Source organism: Anolis sagrei, chromosome Y (genome assembly GCF_037176765.1).
Source record: "Anolis sagrei isolate rAnoSag1 chromosome Y, rAnoSag1.mat, whole genome shotgun sequence".
In the NCBI taxonomy this organism is placed as follows: domain Eukaryota; kingdom Metazoa; phylum Chordata; class Lepidosauria; order Squamata; family Dactyloidae; genus Anolis; species Anolis sagrei.
Window position 1 is genome coordinate 13,534,792 of NC_090035.1, and position 7,660 is coordinate 13,542,451.

The 7,660-nt window shown below is 43.1% G+C and overlaps 1 protein-coding gene across 2 annotated transcripts in view; it reads right to left on the reverse strand.

Moving 5' to 3' along the window:
* Positions 1-7,390, reverse strand: part of LOC137095104 (epithelial membrane protein 2-like) — a 37,026-nt gene extending 29,636 nt beyond the window's left edge. The window contains exon 1 of one of the 2 annotated variants that reach the window (XM_067461361.1): positions 7,275-7,390. The gene's annotated coding sequence lies outside the window, so the exon portion shown is untranslated. The remainder of the gene's footprint in view (positions 1-7,274) is intronic. The other variant, XM_067461360.1, reaches the window with a different exon arrangement.
* Positions 7,391-7,660: the final 270 nt, after the last annotated feature.

Below are 7,660 nucleotides of genomic sequence, written 5' to 3' on the forward strand. Positions count from 1 at the left end.
GAATGAGACTCGATGAGATATTCATTAAAAAACTATAGCAAAATGTATTGTCTAAGGCTTTCATGGCCGGAATCACTGGGTTGTTGTGAGTTTTCTGGGCTGTATAGCCATGTTCCAGAAGCATCCTCTCCTGACGTTTCACGTGCAACTATGGCAAGCACAAACTAGATTGAATCAGATGAGATTCAATTAGATATTCATTAAAAACCATAGCAAAATGTATTGTCGAAGGCTTTCATGACAGAATCACTGGGCTGTTGTGATTTTTCTGGGCTGTATGGCTATGTTCCAGAAGCATTCTCCCATGATATTTCACCTGCATCTATGGCAAGCACCCTCAGAAGTTGTGAGATGTGATGGAAACTAGGAAAATAAGGTTTATATATCTGTGGAATAATGTCCAGGGTGGGAGAAAGAACTCTTGTGTGTTGGAGCTAGGTGTGATTGTTTTAATTGGCCAGCTTGATTAGCATCTAATGGTCTTGCGGTTTCAAGGTCTGGCTTCTTATTTCCTGGAGGAATCCTTTGTTGTAAGGTCATTAGCTAGCCCTGATTGTTTCTAGTCTGGATTTTCCCCTGTTTTTGAGTGTTGTTCTTTATTTACTGTTATGATTTTAGACTGGCAGCCTGATTTTGTTCATTTTCATGATTTCCTCCTTTCTGTTGAAATTGTCCACATGCTTATGGATTTCAATGGCTTCTCTGTGTAGTCTGACATGGTGTTTGTTAGAGTGGTCCAGCATTTTGGTATTCTCAGAGAAAATGCTGTGTCCAGGTTGGTTCATCAGTTGCTCTGCTATAGCTGACTTTTCTGGTTGAGTTAGTTTGCAGTGCCTTTCATGTTCCTTGATTTGTGTTTGGGCAATGCTGCATTTGGGGGTCCCTATGTAGACTTGTCCACAGCTGTTTTTGCAGTTTAATAGACCTTTTTTCCCATGTTTTTATGACAGAACCAATTAGAAATTGTTAGAGTGGTCCAGGATAATTGTATTCTCAAATAATATGCTGTGTTCAGGTTGGTTCATCAAGTGCTCTGCTATGGCTGATTTCTCTGGTTGAGTTAGTCTGCAAAGCCTTTCATGTTCCTTGACTCGTGTTTGGGCAATGCTGTATTTGGGGGTTGCTATGTAGACTTGTCCACAGCTGTTTTTGCAGTTTAATAGACTTATTTTCCCCATATTTTTATGATAGAACCAATTAGAAAATGACATTTGTAACCCAGGAACAAAAATAATGTTGCGTAGTGTAATGAACAGGATTTCAGCCCATGTTTTCGTGCGATGTTCTGCAGGCAGCGGATTTTCTTCTTTTTTGGCACGATCCGTTCTTCTCCCTCTTTGCGATTCTGCACAAAGTTGATCCATACGGTTTTGGTGCCAAAGCAAAATATCCCATTCAGGGGAAGCAAAAAATCACATTGTATAGTGTAATGGACAGGATTTCAGCCCATGTTTTCGTGCGATATTCTGCAGACAGTGGGTCTTCTTTCTCCTGTGTTTTTGGCACGTTTTTCTTTCTCCCTCTTTGCGATTCTGCACGAAGTCAGTCCATACGGTTTTGGCGCCGAGGCAAAAGATCCCATTCAGGAGAAGCAAAAAAATCACATTGCATAGTGTAATGGACAGGATTTCAGCCCATGTTTTCGTGCGATATTCTGCAGACAGTGGGTCTTCTTTCTCCTGTGTTTTTGGCACGTTTTTCTTTCTCCCTCTTTGCGATTCTGCACGAAGTCGGTCCATACGGTTTTGGTGCCAAGGCAAAAGATCCCATTCAGGGGAAGCAAAAAAATCACATTGCATAGTGTAATGGACAGGATTTCAGCCCATGTTTTCGTGCGATATTCTGCAGACAGTGGGTCTTCTTTCTCCTGTGTTTTTGGCACGTTTTTCTTTCTGCCTCTTTGCAATTCTGCACGAAGTCAATCCATACGGTTTTGGCGCCGAGGCAAAAGATCCCATTCAGGAGAAGCACCCCGTACGTGACCCAACCCTAGTTCGCTCCCGTTATTATTTCTCTGAAACAGACTTGATCTTTACAGTCCGAAGAGAGAGTCGAAGAGAGAAACAGAGGGACTTTTGTTGCTGCAGATCACAAGGAATGGCATCCCGTCTGCAACTCGTGCCTCTAGAGTAGGCATGGGCCAACTTGGGCCTTCCAGGTGTTTTGGACTTCAACTCCATTCCTAACAGCCTCAGGACCCTTCCTTTTCCCCCTCAGCCGCTTAAGACATCACTCTTTCCACGCTTCATGCATTCGGTTTGACATACCCATTAATCCTCTACTATCCCACTTTTTCCAACTCTTTCCAAAATGTCCCGGTTTCCCTTCTCAACTTCTGCTTTCCTTTCTCCTCAACTCAGAAGAAAAGAAGGCAGAGTCTTGCGTTTATTTTATTTTGAGAGAGCAAACAAACTAAAATCCTGCCTCGGGGAGTTCCTTGGGATGGAAGCAGCCACGGAACAGCCCTACCTCTCAGGTCTTTTCCTATCGAGATCAAGTTAATAAACAAGATTCAAGTTAAAACCTTGTCTCAGGGAGTTCTGTAGCTCCCGAAAGGCCCTACCTCTCGTGGCGTCTCCCCATAAAAGTGCTGAGAGCAAGACAGATCCTGAAACTCATCGAGGGAAGGATGTTCCTCCAGACAGTGGCGTCAGGTCTATGCAATTAAGCAATTGTGCTTTTAAAATTAACGAGCTGAATATTAATGGCCTTGGCTGGGATTCCTTACAGGGCTTGCGTCTGCAGGAAACCGCACTGTAAGATCCGTCTTCAGCAATGAAGCATTCCCATCCCGTAGTAATAGGTTTTAATGGTTTTTAATCATATTACATTTAATTTTATCATTATTATTATTATTTGAAACACAGCAAGATTGGTACACAGCAAACAAGATCAATCTGCTGGCTGTTGTATTGGATTACACGTCGGACACTTCCCAAGTGTCTAAGACTGTGTGATGTATCAGCGAATAATGCAAGCAGATTCAAGTAGGGTAGCCTTTTGCAGCTGACAGATGGTAATTTCGTCAGCACCTATTGTGTATAAGTCCAGGCCAAGGTCTTTAGGCACTGCACCCAGTGTGCCAATTACCACTGGGACCACTTTGACTGGCTTGTGCCAGAGTCTTTGAAGTTCGATCTTTAAATCCTCATATTGTGTAAGCTTTTCTTGTCAATTTTGCTGTCGCCTAGGATTGCAACACTGAGGATCCATACTTTGGCTTTTAACACAAATGTGAAGTCAGGAGCATTGTGCTCCAAAACTCTGACAGTCTGAATTTGGAAGTCCTAGAGGAGTTTGACGTGTCCATTTTCTGTAACTTGTGATCCCACCAGTTCTTTGTCACAAGCAGATGGTATTTGTGGCGTAAGTTCCAATGGATCATCCGAGCAACGGTATTATGCCTCATTATTATTATTGAATAATAGTATTATTATTATTATTATTATTATTATTATTATTATTATTTCTATCCCACTTTACTTCTCTTAAAAAACATGATGATATGGTGATACTAATAAATTTACAAGAGCAAAAGCAGCATATAGATGATGATCGTGATGATAATTATAATAAATATAATTATATTATTTGCTCAAGTAAAACAATAATATTTTTTAAAAGGTAAAGGTTTCCCCTTGATATTAAGTCTAGTTGTGTCCAACTCTGGGGTGTGGTGATCGTCTCCATTTCTAAGCTGAAGAGCCGGCGTTGACCATAGACACCTCAAAGGTCATGTGGCTGGCATGATTGCATGGGGCGCCATTACCTTCCTGCAGAAGCAGTATTTATTGATCTACTCACATCTGCATGTTTTCAAATTGCTAGGTTGGCAGAAGCTGGGACTAACAGCAGGAGCTCACCCCACTCCCCAGATTCGAACTGCCGACTTTTCAGTCAGCAAGTTCAGCAGCTCAGTGGTTTAACCTGCTGTGCCACCATGGGCTCCAATTTATAATAATTTTATGATACAAAGGCAGCATATAGATGATGGTCGTGATTATCATAATAATAAATGTATTAGCTCAAGCAAAATAATAAAAAAAATTACAAGACAAAAAGCAGCATATAGATGATGATATGTTGACGATGATGTTAAAAAATATTTATTGGCTCAAGTAAAATAATGATAAATAAATAATGTATCTATTGGCTCGAGCAATATTATTACTATTATCATTACTATTATTAGTTTACTTCCCTAGGTTATACGCTCCTTTTTTTGCTGCTGCATCACACTATTGGCTCATCTTTATCTATTGGCTCAAGTAAAATAATAAGAGTAGTAGTTGTAGTAGTAGTAGGAGTAAAGGATGGGCACTGTAACCCAATGGGGCACATGGGTTGCACTGGGCAAGGAGGGTTCTGCAGTGCTTCTGCAAAGGATGGAGAAAGTTACACAAAGCAGACCATGATAAGGAATGGTGCCTGATTTATTCATGGTAGTAGTAGACGTCGTAGTAGTATTGATTCCACTCTTCCTGAGAGCAACACAGCCTGTTGTGGCTGTTTTGAGGGTGATCCAAGCGCCAAAATGCCTGGGACACACCCAAAGGTGTGCTGACAGGAGAAGCAGGGCTTGGCCTCCGAGGCAGAGATGCCCAGCGGCTTCCTTGCATTTCGGGAGGCGCCTTGAGATCCTTGAAAGCATGGGTTGCAACAACAGAAAGTACACCATTCAAGTGTCAAAAGGGGGGGGGGGGGTCACAACTGTTGGAAGGGAGGCCCAAGGGCCATCCAGACAAACCCACTTCTGACAGGCAAGAAGACGCAACTAAAGCCCTCCCAACAGATGGCCAGCCCATCTTTCATAGAAGCACTGAATCCTAGAGCTGGAAGAGACCCCCTCCCCTCCCAAAGGTCATACAGTCCAACCCCATTCCGCCAGACAGGAAGACACAATCCGATCCCTCCCTACAGATAGTCATCCAGTCATTGTTTCATATAATCATTGAATTCTAGAGTTGGAAGAGACCCCCAAAGGCGATCCAGTCCAACCCCATTCTGCCAGACAGGAAGACACAAACCGATCCCTCCCTACAGATAGTCATCCAATCATTGTTTCATATAATCATTGAATCCTAGAGTTGGAAGAGACCCCCAAAGGCCACTGAGTCCAACCCCGTTCTGCCAGGTGGGAAGACACAATCAGATCCTTCCTTACAGATAGTCACTGTTTCATAGAATAATTGACTCCTAGAGTTGGAATGCAATTTTCCTGCTTCTTGGCAGAGGATTCGGACTGGATGGCTCATGAGGTCTCTTCCAACTCTATGATTCTATGGAAGAGACCCCTAAAGGCCATCCAGCCCAACCCCCTTCTGCCAGGTGGGACACCACCATACAATCCCTCCCAACAGATGACCATTTAGCCATAGATATGATTGAGAGAGATAAAATGTTTGAGACAGATCTATGATGAGTATATCACTGAATGCTAGAGTAGGACAAGGCCCCAAGATACATTCAATCCAACCCCCTTCTACCATAAAGGAAGACACCATCTGATCCCTCCCAACAGATTGTCATTCAACCATAGATATGATTGAGAGAGAGATAAAAATGTTTGAGAGAGATCTATGATGGGTATATCACCGAATGCTAGAGTTGGACAAGACCCCAAGGCACATCCAGTCCAACCTCCTTGTGCCATAAAGGAAGACACCATCTGATCCCTCCCAACAGATGACCATCCAGCCACTGTTTCAAGTCCTCCCTCCAGAGTAGGAGTGCCCACTACTCTCTTACAATGTAAGTTCTTCCTATCACAGAATCGGAAGGTACCTCAAAGGCCATCCGGCCCAACCCCTTCCACAAAAGTAACTTTTTCAAACTTCTCTGATGTACAAAAAATTTTAAAAGAAAAAGAATGAGAAACCTGTTCTAAACACAGAGGTGGTAATGCAATCCTGATAGTGGCAATCTTTCCCCAAAAGTAACTTTTTGCAATGCAAATTTTTAAAATAAACAATCTAAGCTTGCTGCTTCTTGCTCAGGTGGGGCCAGAAAAAGAAAGGAAAAGAGAAGGAGAAATGGAGGGAAAGAAGGAAAAAGGGAGAGAGATAAAGAAGGAAGGAAGGAAGGAAGGGAATGGCAAGGAAGAAGGGAAGGGGAAAAGTAAAAGTGAGGAAGAAGTGAAAGGAAGAAGGAAGGGAGAGAGGGAGGAAAGGGAAAGGAGCAAGAAAGGGAAAGGAAAGAAAAGGGGGAAAGGAAAGGAGGAAAGAAGGAAGGAAGAGAGGAAGGGAAGAAAGAAAGGAGGGAAAAGAAGAAAGAGGAAATGAAAGCAGGAAGGGGGGAAGGAAAATGAGAATGAAGGGAGGAAAAGGAAGGGAAAGAGAAAAAACGAAAAATGAAAGGGAAAAGGAAGAAAGAGGGGATGAGGGAGGGGAGGGAAAGGGAAGAAAATAAGAAAAGGAAAAAAGAGAGAAATGGGAAGGAAGGAAGGAAGGAAGGTGAGGGAGGGAAAGGGAGAGAAAGGGAAGAAAATTAAAAGCGGGTGGGGGAGGGAAAAAAGAGGGAAATGGAAAGGAAGGAAGGAAAGGAAGGAAAAGAATGGCAAGGGAAGAAGGCAAAAGGAAGAAAGAGGAAAATAGAAAGGAAGGAAGGAAGGAAGGAAGGACGGATGGAAGAGGAGGGAAAGGGAATAAGAAAGAAAGGGAAAGGGAAGAAAGAAAGGAATGGAAAGAAATGAAGGAAAGAAGGAAGGAAGGAAGGAAAGGGAGAGAGGGAAAGGGAAGAAAATAAAGAAAGGGAAAAGGAAGAAAGAGGGAAAGGGAGGGAAGAATAGGAAGGAAAGGACTTATTCTAATTCAAAATCTGCATGGATCCTTCCCACCCTCTTTCTGCTTCCTGCTATTTTTATTGATCTTTTGGGCCGGGATTCAAATTTGCAAAGTGAAGGAAAGGGGAGAGAAAAGAGACAGAGTGCTTGGAGCAAAACTGGACTGAACTTGCTTCCCAGACAGTTGCAAAAGGGAAAGACAGAAAAAAGGATCTCTCCAACTGCCTTTTCCATCCCTTCCTTCCTTCCTTTGTTGACTAAAGGGTCCAAATCCCCCCCCCCCAGCCTATTTTTTAGTTCTCACCCGCCTTTGCTTCACATCTGGCTCCCTTTAAGCACAGAAAGGCGCAAAGAGTTCTCCAAAGTTCTCCGCCCCTTTATTCCTTCATTCCTCCTTTCTTTCCTCCTTTCTTTCCCCCTTTCTTTCTTTCTTTCTTTCTTTCTTTCTTTCTTTCTTTCTTTCTTTCTTTTCCCCCCAATTGTGGCTACTCACAGGCAATTCCAGGTCGCCAAAATAGCAGAGAGTGGGGCTTGTTTTGCAGGTCTGGCTCCGGATTCCCTCCCTGAGTGATGTCAGGATCCAAAAAAGGGTGGGGAAGAAAGAGGAGGAGAGAAAGAAAGAAGGAGGGAAGGAGAGAAAGAGGAGGAGGAGGGATATTTTCTTTTTCCTCATTTCAAAAAATGCCTTCCTCTCTCCTCTCCAGGGAAGGGAGGGAAAAGAGCCAGAGAGAAATAGGAAATGGCAGGAGTTTCCAAAGAATGGCGAATCTCAGCCCATCTTTGCCAGGAGTTCCCATCTCAAGTCTCCCAGATATTGTTTCGGCCTTTTCCCCCAAATTGCAAATCTCACTCCCATCTTTTTTAAGGACCCTGTTTCCC